Source organism: Macaca nemestrina, chromosome 13 (genome assembly GCF_043159975.1).
Source record: "Macaca nemestrina isolate mMacNem1 chromosome 13, mMacNem.hap1, whole genome shotgun sequence".
NCBI classification, from domain to species: Eukaryota; Metazoa; Chordata; class Mammalia; order Primates; family Cercopithecidae; genus Macaca; species Macaca nemestrina.
This window is the reverse complement of record NC_092137.1, coordinates 53,339,748-53,351,857: the sequence shown is the minus strand read 5'-3', so window position 1 is coordinate 53,351,857 and position 12,110 is coordinate 53,339,748. Positions and strand designations below refer to the sequence as shown.

The window sequence follows — 12,110 nt, the reverse complement described above, 5'->3', positions numbered from 1 at the left end:
TCAAAATATACTATAAGGCTAGAGTAACCAAAACATCATGGTACTGGTACAAAACAGACATATGGACAAACAGAACAGAATAGAGAACCCATAAATAAAGTTGCATGTCTATAGCCATCTGATCTTCAAGACTGACAAAAATAAGCAGTGGGGAAGGAACTCCCTAGTTATTAAATAGTCGTGGAATAACCAGCTAGCTATATCCAGAAAAGTGAACCTGGACCCCTAGCTTTCACCACACACAAAAATTAAGATGGATTTGATTTTAATATAAGATCTCAAACTATAAGAATCCTAGAAGAAAGCTTAGGAAACCCCATTCTGGACATCAGCCTTGAGAAACAATTTATGACTAAGTGCTCAAAAGCAATTGCAATGAAAATAAATTTTGACAAGTGGAACCTAATTAAACCCAACAGCCTCTGCACAGCAGAAGAATCTGTCAACAGAGTAAACAGATAACTTACAGAGTAGGAGGAAATATTCACAAAATATGCATCCAGCAAATATCTAATATCCAGAACTTATAAGGAACTTAATTCGACACTTAAAAACCAAATAACTGCGTAAAAAGTGGGCAAAAGACATGAACAGACACTTCTCAAAAGATGACATACAGGCAGCCATTGAACATATGAAAACATGCTCAGCATCACTAATCATCACAAAACAAGAATCAAAGCCACAATGAGATACCATCTCACACTAGTCAGAATGGCTGTTATTAAAAAGTCAAAAAACAATGTACAGGTTTACAGACAAAAGGGAATGTTTATACACTGTTGATGGAAAAGTAAATTAGTTCAGCCACAGTGAAAAGAAGTGTGTGTATATACTATTGAGATAATAAAAAACTGTTAAATATTAGAAACTGTTAAACTTTTTACCAAAGTGACTGTGCAGTTTTGCATTCCTGCCATCAGTGTATGAGAACTCCACTTACTTTACGTCCCCATCAATACACAGTATCATCAGACTTTAATTTTAGTTTTAATTTTAGTTATTTTAATAAGTGTGCAGTAGTATCTCTTTGTGGTTTTAATTTCCATTTACCTGATGACTAATGATGTTGAGTATCTTTTTGTATATTTTAGTTTAATAAACTTTTGTTCAAATCTTGCTCATTGTTTGTTGGGTTGGTTGTATTCTTATAATCAAATTGTAAGATTTCTTTATGCAGTTTCGATACAAGTCATCTGTCAAATACATGTAGTGTGATTTTTTTTATTCTTTAGCTTTTCAGTTTTTAACTGAGTGTTGTTTTTGGATGAAGTCTAATTTATTATGTTTTTCTTTTATAATCTGCACTTTTCTAAGTTCTACTTTGGAAATTTGAGCCTATCCCAGCATCACAAAAGTTTTCTGCCATATTTTCATCTAGACATTTTCTAGTTTAACCTATAGTCTTAGGACCATGATGCACATCAAGCTATTTTTTGTGTGAGATATAATGTAAGAATCAAGGTTTACTTTTTTCAAAGTGGATATATAATTTTTCCATTACTAAATGTTAAGATAATATTCTTTCCCCATTGAATAACCTTACACCTTTGTTCAGAATCAATTATCATATGTGTATGAGTGTATTTTGGACTCTATTCCATTCCATTTCTCTCTGGATATTGCTGTGCCAATACCATATTGTCTTGATTATTACAGCATCATAGTGAGCCTTGAAATCAAGGACAGTCAGCTCTCTGTATCTTTGGGTTCCAAAGCTTTGGATTCACCAAATGTGGATGAAAAATACTTGAAAAAAATTTTGTACACTGAACATGTACTGACTTTTTCTTATTATTTTCTACCAGTACAGTATAACACCTGTTTACATAGCATTTACATTATATTAGGCATTATAAGTAATCTAGAGATTTAAAATATGTGGGAAGATGTACATAGGTTAGATGCAATTACTGTGCCATTTTGTAAGAAGTACTTGAGCACCTACAGATTTTGGTACTCATGGGAGGTCCTAGAACCCATTTCCCATGGATACCAAGGGGCAACTGTAGCATAAGTTCCCCAATTTTGTCCTAGTTTTTGATAATTATTTTAGTTATTCTAGATCTTTTCATTTCCATACAAATATTAGAATCAACATATACCTTTCTTTTAAAAAAGTCTCCTGAGATTTTTTAGGAGTAGGAGGGATTGCCTTAAGTCTATAAATCAATTTGGGAAAAAGAAATTCAATTTTAACAATATTGGTTCTTCAGTTCAATGGAGATGGTATATCTCTATTTGGGTTTTCTTTAATGTATTTTAGCCAGGCTTTACAATTTTCAATGTACCCATACTATAAAAACCTGCTGTATATCAAATACATTTCTAAGATAACTGTATTGGCTGTTACTGTTTTAGTTGTTAAACAAATAAAATAATTATATTTTCTGTCTTTTAAGTAGCAAACTTACTGCGAAGTCCTGAATCATAGGGGCTGACTACACCGAATGTATTTCTAGGTATCACTGCTGATAAGGTTCCACTTTGAAGAGGACGTGATATTTGAACTCATAAATGTTGGATTAATATTTATTTAATGTACACTTACTGAATGCCTAGTATACATTAAGCATTATTTTAGGTGCTGAAGTTATAGCAGTAAGCTAAAAGAGAATTCCTCTTTTTATGGAGCTTGAGTTTTGAACTTTGATAAGGGAGGTAAATCACTGATATGTAAAGTTTATTATATAGTTGGGTAATAATTTAAAGCAAAAGGGGTGTGCAAGATCAAATCATTAAAATGTGAAACAAAAGGATACTGTGAATATAATATTTATTAATGGAGAAGAGACTTTAAAATCATGTCATATAAATATTATAAGCTTTATATAGAGTTATGCATTAACATTTTTCAAAATCTGAAATTGAGAGGATGAATGAATCTGAAACATCAATTATTTCTTAATAGTAGGCTTGAGGGAAAACATTGGTAGTATATTAGTTTAAAACCTATCCAGTAGTATTAGTCATTAAAATGTTCACAATTATGCAGACCTGACATTTAAACATGTGGAATAAATGTACTGGAAACTATAAAGTGATTCACCCAGGGTTCAGCCTTAGAGTTTAAAAGGATGTCATCATAATTCAACTAACATTATTTTGTTAGAGTTATGTCTAATTTATCCTGAACCACTAAATATGTAATTAGTGAGAGTGAGAATGTTTTTGGCTGTGGTGGTTTGTAATAAAATGTGCTAGAAAACATAAAACTGAATAGCATATTTGACATTAAAACTAGGGAAAAGCAGCAGAATACTGGTTTTGTCATATTATCCTTAGTATCAGGAATTTTCAGGAGGGAAGCCCTAATGTTGCTAAAATTATCTACTTAAAATTATTTCTCCATTCATAATTTTCAATATAGATTTAATATTTTATAAGTGATGCTTTGAAATTCATTTAGGAATATGAACTATTTTTAATGAATATATGTTACCTAGTATATGTAATTTGCTAATTTTATTACATAAATTATTTCATCTAATCCTATTACTAGCTCTATAAGGTAGGTACTACCATCACTCCATTTCATAGATAGGAAACTAAAATTGAGGGAGGCTAATATATATTCATGGTTGCACAGCTAGTGAGAGAGAGAGAGAGAGAAGAGAGTGAGAGCGAGAGCAAGAGCGAGCAAGCGAGCGAGAGAGAGAGAGGTCACGCCAGTATTTGGACTCAGGCACAATTAGTTTTAAAGCTCCTGTTCTTCAACACTGCACAACTCTAGTCAACAATTACTCTGTTGCATAGTGAATTAACAATAGTAGAGGTTATGGAATTTGTTCCTTTAAAAATGAATGTTTCAGAAATAAGCCCTAAAATATGTATCTTTACCAGTAGCTTTGCTTAAGGAGTTGAAGGAAATAATATAGAATGTCATTCAGAATGTAGTTGACTGGTTATCTTAACTGCTTCTCTTAAAGAACTAGGAATCACTTCAATGTTGTTTTCCATTTAGAAGGGAATACTTCTGAGTATCTCTTATGGAACTGAGTTTTAGTATTTTTGGTTTTTATAAAATACAGAACTATAAGTTCAAGTTAGTTGTAAAAACACAAGGATAAAGTGAAGTTGAGAAATCTCTGTATAATTGTTGTTACTGCACTTGCAGAAAAATAATGCTATGAGTGCTTTGCATGAGAAAAATACAATTAAGAATATATAAATATACTGCTTTAAGGAAATTAAATGAAAAACACAACATTAAAACACAATAAAAGTAAAGATATATAATTAAAAGTAGGAAATTTAGAAGAAATTTTATTTAGCCTTAAAATAATACCGTGGAGGCTGGGCACGATGGCTCATGCCTACAATCCCAGCACTTTGGGAGGCTGAGACAAGCAGATTACGAGGTCAGGAGTTTGAGACAAGCAGATCACGAGGTCAGGAGTTCAAGACCAGCCTGGCCAACATGGTGAAACCCCATCACAACTAAAGATACAAAAATTAGCCAGGTGTTGTGACAGGCGCCTGTAATCCCAGCTACTCGGGAGGCTGAGGCAGGAGAATCACTTGAAACCAAAAGGCGGAGGTTGCAGTGAGCCAAGATCATGCCATTGCATTCCAGCCTGGGCAACAAGAGTGAAACTCTGTCTCAAATAATAATAATGTGGAAAGGTTTATTAATATAAAAAATAGAAATATTGGTTTGAAAAATGTTACATCTGGGAATAATGAAAATGCTTGTTTCTATTTTGCTGAGAATACAAAAAATGAGATTAAATGAATACAAAGAATGAAAGTACTTGTTGCCATTTTGTTAAATAGAAATGTTTTTAAAATTGAGGGAAAAGATTGATGAAAAAATGGGGAAATGTGTCAAATTTTAGGTTCAAGGTAATATATTCAGGGAAGGATCTTATGAATACTTCTGTTGCTCAAAAAAGATTCATATAGGGCTGGGAATAGACTAGTGCAGATCCATCAAGAGTACATTATCAGTAGAGGATACTTTTGAACACGGCATAGAAGATTAGGAAAGGACACGCAGAAAGTTAAAGAAGAAGATATTCAGATGAATAACAGGAGAGGAGATTTATATGGTGACTTCCATATAAAGTGGAAGTAGTGACTTTGAAGTGCCTTTAAAAACAGAAAGATAGCAAGTCAATTGTTTTTCATATACGTTTAAAGTAACAGAATCAAAAGCCTGGGATTAGGAAATAGTGGAGGAGTGAGCTACTGTTCCACTGCACACAGGGAGGATGAGTGCAAAGGGAGGTAGGTGCAGATTTATGCATAATGCAGCATCAATGCTTCATGCTAGACTGGTGAACTACACTTACTAATTAACTAGACATGGAGTTTTAGAGGCCAAGGTAAACATGGATATTTTGCATATCTGTGTCCTGGATCACAGAAAACCAACATAGTCTCAGCAAGATAGAAGACTAAATCAGTTTCTTGGAGCTCATGGAAGAAATTAGCACAACCATTTTCTTCCAGTTGTGATGAGTCCAACATTTGGCTTGGAAAGACACTTCAGCTGTATCCACTTACTTCTGATACTGAGATCTCATCCAGACAAAATATCTGTCTGGAAGGCAGCAGTGTAGCTGGCAGAAGTTTGGAGTCCTCAGTAGCAGTGAGGGAGCCCATTTGTAGGTCAGAGTCCATGGTGATTTTATGCTGAAATAATTTAATCAGAGCAGTTCAAAAATCATTTCAAAGCTGAAGTGTAGTAGCTAGGGATTTAGGTTTACAAAGTGAAGAAATAGAAGCTTCTTTTGTAAAACAAATTATTTTATTCTGGTAAGAGCACAATCTGAGTTCTACCCTCTTAACAAATTTTATGTGTACAGTATAGTATTGTTTAAGTATCATCTCGTACAGCAGATCTCTTGCTTAACTGAAACTTTATGCTTCTTGATCAGTAGGTCTCCATTCCCCCTCCACCTCTGCTTCAGCAACCACCATTCCACTCTTTGATTCTCTGAATTTGAATATTTTAGATACTTCTTCTGTCTTTCTATGACTTGCTTATGTCACTTAAGATAATATCCTTAAGGTTCATGCATGTCATCCCATACTGCAGAATTTCCTTGTTTTAAGGCTGAATAATATTCCGTTGCATGTATATACCACATTTTCTTTATCCATTCATCTGTCAAAGGACATTTAGGTTGTTTTTACATCTTGGCTATTGTGAATAGTGCTTCAGTGACCATGGGAGTGCTAATATCTCTCTGAGATTCTGATTTGAATTTTATTGGATACTTAGAATTGAGATTGCTGGAAACTTCTTTTTTAAAGTTGAATGACTATTTTGAGCACCCTTTCTCAGAGCCCTTTGCCAATTCCTGTGTAGTGCAAAACTCTAGCAGGTAAACCCCACATGTAGACATTGTTATGAAAAGTGTCTCCTAGAGCTGCATAATACCCTGTCATTTAGTCAGGATGAAAACAAAACAACAAACCAAAACAAATCTCAGCCATTCTAACTCTACACCCCTTTCCCTCTAAGGCCGTCTCTAAATGCTAGGGAATGGCAGGGGTCAGCCATCTGATTTTTTTTGTGTTTTTTTTTTTGGAAATGAAGTCTTGCTCTGTCACCCAGGCTGGAATGCAGTGGTGCGATCTCAGCTCACTGCAACCTCCACCTCCCGGGTTCAAGCAATTCTCCTGCCTCAGCCTCCTGAGTAGCCGGGACTACAGGCGCACACTGCCACGCCCAGCTAATTTTTTGTATTTTAGTGGAGACGGGTTTCACCATGTTGCCCAGGCTGGTCGAACTCCTGAGCTCAGGCAATCCACCCGCCTCGGCCTCCCAGAGTGCTGGGATTACAGGGGTGAGCCACTTCGCTCGGCCGGACCCGTCTGATTTTTTAATGTAGTTTGCTCATGCTCACATCTCTGAAATATTATCTGATGGTACTTTGCTCAATGATCCTTGCAAGTCTGGCATGTGATAAATACTGTGAGGGAAGCTGTATAAGGCCCCCTGCTGGAGGCAGGAATGAAATTAGAGCCCATAATTGGTAGATAAACTTTGCTCATATTAGGCCTCTCAAGGTTTTTTTTCCTAAAGGTTTTACCTTTACATGACTAGTCATTTTTTTTTAATTAATTTTTTTTTGGACTCTGGCAGTAGCATTTGGCAGCACCTGCTGGTAAATTAAGTAGAAGTTGACAATGTGACACCTGAAGTACTCATCTTTTATGTTAATCTTGTCCTGGTTCAGTAATGTTATAATTTTATAAAATTGTACTGTAATCTAGTGTTAACTCTGAGCTGAAGCTTAATGTAGAAATGACTGATTTTGAGCCCATACATTGTTTAAAACCGTAATTATAATTATTATTTAGTAGTATTGCATTTCTGATTCTTCTGTTAATCTATATTCCTATCTACCTACTTACCTATTTCTATGCTATTAAAATTTTTACTTGAATTTAATTTTTTCTGTATCATAACCTAAGAACAATATTTAAGGGTGACAATCTCCACTTCTCTAACTTGCTGGTAAGTAACGATCACGTTGGGCAAGTCACTTAACCTTTCTGGATGTCATTTCATTATCTGAAAAATGATGTTGAAGCAAATAATTTCTAAAAATTCTCTTAAAATGTATGATTCTGAGAATTTGTGATTCTGAGGTATCAAAAGCCACCACCCATTAATATGTTATACTTGGATATAGACAATTATTAGTACACAGAAAATTGCTCGGTTACGGCCCCAAAGAACTTGTATTCCACTGGGAAGGGTGTGGTCATCATACTTCAAAGCATCTTAGTAGCTGCATTATTATGTGGGGACAGAAAAAGTGATTAAATCAAGTACCTCTCACTCAGCAGCCCAAATCAGAACTGTAATAAATGACAGCAAAGTTGAAATAGGCAGCTTGGTTTAGGGGTAGGATCTGTATTCCATTGCTAAATAAAAAGCAACAATAAAATTGAAATGAAAACCGTAAAATGTATGAAGAAGAATGTAAGGAATCTTAGGAAATGATTTTGTAGAAATAGGAGAGGAACTAAGTCTTACAGGGACTTATGTCAGTGCTAAGGAATTTGTTAAAACAACTAAAAGCTGGGAGTCATTGAAATGTTTTAGTGAAGAGAGTGACCTAGATCCAAATTTTAGGCTAACTGTACTGGTGGTGGTGAGGACGCCTCTGAGAAGGCAAGATCAGTCACAGCAAAGGGCGGAGACAGGTGTCGTCTATGGCAGTAGATAGAGAGAGACGATCATGAGATCTAACTGTGAGCAGCTGGAAAGAGGATGTCTGGGCCTCCACGGGGGAAAAGCAAGCAAGACATTCTGAAATTCCTTAGGTCTCAATTCCCCATCTCCTGAACCACATCATATCCAGCTTGAGGTTGGGGCCACGATGTCTATTTCTTTTTAATCCTCTGTTAACTTCTAGTAGATGCTGGGTTCGTGGTTAGTGCTTGGTAAACATTTTTCATTTATTTTGACCAATTACACCAAAATGAGACAGTCCATTTTGTGTTGCTGTAAAAGAGTATCTGAGACTAGGTAATTTACAAAGGAAAGAGTCTTACGTAGCTCATGGTTTTGAAGGCTGAGAAGCTCAAGGGCATGTCCCCAGCTTCTGGTGAGCCCTTTCATGCTGTTCATATGATGGATAAGGTCAAAGGGGAAGTGCAGGTATCGGAAGAGATGGAAACCTGAGGGATGTCCTGGCTTTGTAACACCCTACTGTCTCAAAAACGAATCCAGTCTCACAAAAGTGAGAACTCACTACCATGAAAACAGCACCAAGCCATTCATGAGGGATGCACCTTATAACCCAAACACCTCCCACCAGACTCCATCTCCCAACACCACCACAATTGGGGATCAAATTTCAACATGAGTTTTGGTGGGGACAAATAAACCATAGCAGCAATATTCTGACCTGCTGATGTTTTTATATGCCTGTGTTCTGCCGGTATATTCCCAGAGGGTTCCTGACACAGTGTCAGCAATTACTGGGGGCTTTGTGAAATCCAGCCCTCTTTATTATAACGTCAATAAAACTGACTTGATAATAGCTGTTGATGTCAATAAAGTTTAAATGTTTTACCACAGTCATTATGTCATTGGGATGCTAATTGACATTAATACTAGACCCAATTTATGACTAATTTTTTATTGCTATTTATGAACCCCACACAGGCAAGGAAAGGCGTGTTCTCCACAAAGGCAAAAAAAAAAAAAAAAAAAAAAAAAGTGCTGCACATAACTTTTCTGTTCCCTCTATATCAGTTTGCAAAATAATAGCTACATCTATTCAGAGTTGTTTAAAGTTGACATTTCACTGTAAATATATGAAACTGTGACAGAAAATTTTTTATCCATAGTGTCTGTAATCCACTGACATAGACCAATGCAATGGCTCCCAAACTCACAGGCTCATTAGAGTAGTAAAGTCTATGAAATATTCTCATTAGTTCAGAAAGTCTAATAAATAGGATTGATATATTTACTCAAAGTAATGCAACAGTGTTTATTGAACCGTATTTCTTGCTTGGACTAAAATTTTGCGTCAACTCAATATGGTGACATTCTTTATCTCATGTTTATTTTTGGTGAACAGTTTATACACACACACACACACACACACATACTTACACAAATAGAACACTGTTATTTACTATATGCCATTTGGTAATCAAATCCTTGAAAACATGAAATCCAAGGCACATAAATAGTAAAAAGAATCCTTGGAAGTAAACAAAAATTAGAATTTCAGGCACACATAGCATAATTCAGTCTCCATGAATTCATGCCTAATCAGAAAATAAGAAGATGCAGAATATTTATCAATAAATACTTAGTAAGCATCACTATGTTCATGCCCTGTTTTGGAGCTCATGATACATCAGCAGACTGGAAAGCACATCCTTCTAGTGGTGCTTACATTCTAGTGAGAATGATACAATACTGACAAAGGCAGTTTATTGGATTGTGCTGCTTTGGGAGTTGAGAAATATTGATGATCTAAAGAGGAGGTGGTATCTCAATGATTATATTTAAAAAAACAATAGAAATTGGAGCACAATAGAGATTCTAGGTGGGTATCATGGGTGCCAGGCTTCCTTTAGTAATTTTCTGCAAAGCCAGTTTCCTTTTCTATCAATATGTATTTTTTGACATGAAGACTCTTTGCAAGGCAGGGTACTTCTCATTTCCAAAGAACTATATCATTTCTCTGGTGAATGAGGTTATTTTCTGGGTGGCCTATTTTATGTCTCTTCTCTTCCACCTAAGTACAATTGTACTGTGTGCTATTTGTCGATTAGTTGTACTGTGAAAGGGACAGAAAATATTACATATTGATAACCTGTGTGGGGGTTTATTCATTAAGCTATAGGCTCTTGTTTCTTTTAGGAACAAACATCAAGCAAAAGTTCCTTTGGAAATTTTGTCTCTGGAATCTACTCCTTTCAAAGAAAACAAAGCCATAATCTGTAGGCAATTTATGGCTCCTTCATAAAAGCACTGCAGCATCTAAACTCCCATAGCATCTGGCAGCTGGCTGCATTTTATTTTATTTGCATGAGTAACAATATATTTTAAAATGTAATACAATTTAAATGCTGATAAAGGTGCTGGAATATTTGTTAGAAAATGGTCACAGTATTATATATTTTTAAAAATCAGGAATATATTGAAAGATTATCTTGATAATTCTATCTTAAAAAATGCATTTTGTAGAGAAATTTGACCAGCATGATTCAGATTGCATGTCTACATGAAATAAATTTATCATCCTCTTATTAAATTATCCTCACTCGTTACCTCCATAGACATAACTTTAAAGCAAATGGGGCTAATTGCATGCATAGGGTATTAATATTTAATCACCCTAGTATTTCATTATCTAAGGATGTTTATGTAACTTTTTGTGCTTTTAGACTTTCTCTCAGAAAACCACTAGTATAAAGAGGATACATTACAAACTATTATATGTTATTAACATTTGAGTTTGGACATGATCAAAAATAGACTGAAAGTATTTAGATAGCTCTGTGATACTCCATTGTTCATTAGTGTGCATGTAGTTAATTTTGAGTGCTTTTTACTTGCAAATGTTTCATGCATTTAATAGGTTCAATAATTTTCAACAGACTGTGGAAGCATGGATTAATTATAAAATAATTTAATTCAAAAACTGAAATGGCTGAAAGAGATAGGAGATGTCTTAGCCTACTGAGCTTACTGAGTGATTTATGTCATAGGTGGAGCAAAATTTATTCTTTATTTTCCCAGAGGGCTGGGATTATGCAACTGCTCTGGCTAGACTTCTCTCCCACCAGTAGTTTTAGGAGACCAGATTATACTTTTAGGGTTCTTTGTAGGAAGGCTGAGGAAAGAACCAATGCAATGATGGAATGCCACGAGAGATGTGACCCAGTGCCTCTTCTGTAACATCTGAGTCTTTAGTAAACTTCATCAAAGTGACAAGATGCTTGACTTACAATTTTTTTTTTTTTTTTTTTTTTTTTTTAGAGATAACTGTTACTGAAACCAGATGGCAAGAGCAGAGACAATGAAAGATTGGTGAAGTAAGGATGCGTGAATAGAAAGTAGAAGCCCCAGGCTGTGATAGTAGAGTTTGGATCAAGTTCAAGAGTAGTTGGCTTCACTTTACAGGGCTTCAGTTATATTGAGCAACAACCACTTTTATTCTTCCTACCTATGGCTCTCTTCTCACCTCTATAACTTAAGTTTATCATTTATTTTCAATTCTCATCAGTTGTTCTGCTTTCATAAAACTGAGACTTCCAGCAGATATCCAAAATAAAATTTCTTGTTGCTATTCTATGATGATTCTGTGCTGATTTCTCATTTAACAAAACTAAGTGAATCTCTTCTATTTCAGCATTCTGTAGCACATTCATTTAATAATGACTCTAATAATAAACTTCACATTTTGCCATCATTCTACTTTGACTTAGTAAGGAGTGTAACATTCTGCATCTTCACCAACAATGTGGCCATAAAAAAGAGCATCAACATGAGATAATTTATCTACCTACGCACCAATGCACCTCTTTGCTAGGTGAGTTTCTCCCTCTAATGCGAAAAAAGTAAAGAGAAATAGAAGCCTAAGGATGTAATTAATGTCAATTTTGCATATCTTTTCTAT

The 12,110-nt window shown here is 35.1% G+C and overlaps 1 long non-coding RNA gene across 1 annotated transcript in view; it reads left to right on the top strand.

The window, feature by feature from the left end:
- The window catches only part of LOC112423704 (uncharacterized), a 286,260-nt gene extending 274,496 nt beyond the window's left edge, over positions 1 to 11,764 (top strand). The window contains exon 3 of the long non-coding RNA XR_011612255.1: positions 11,471 to 11,764. This is a non-coding gene — a long non-coding RNA (uncharacterized lncRNA). The remainder of the gene's footprint in view (positions 1 to 11,470) is intronic.
- The last annotated feature ends 346 nt before the right edge of the window (positions 11,765 to 12,110 follow it).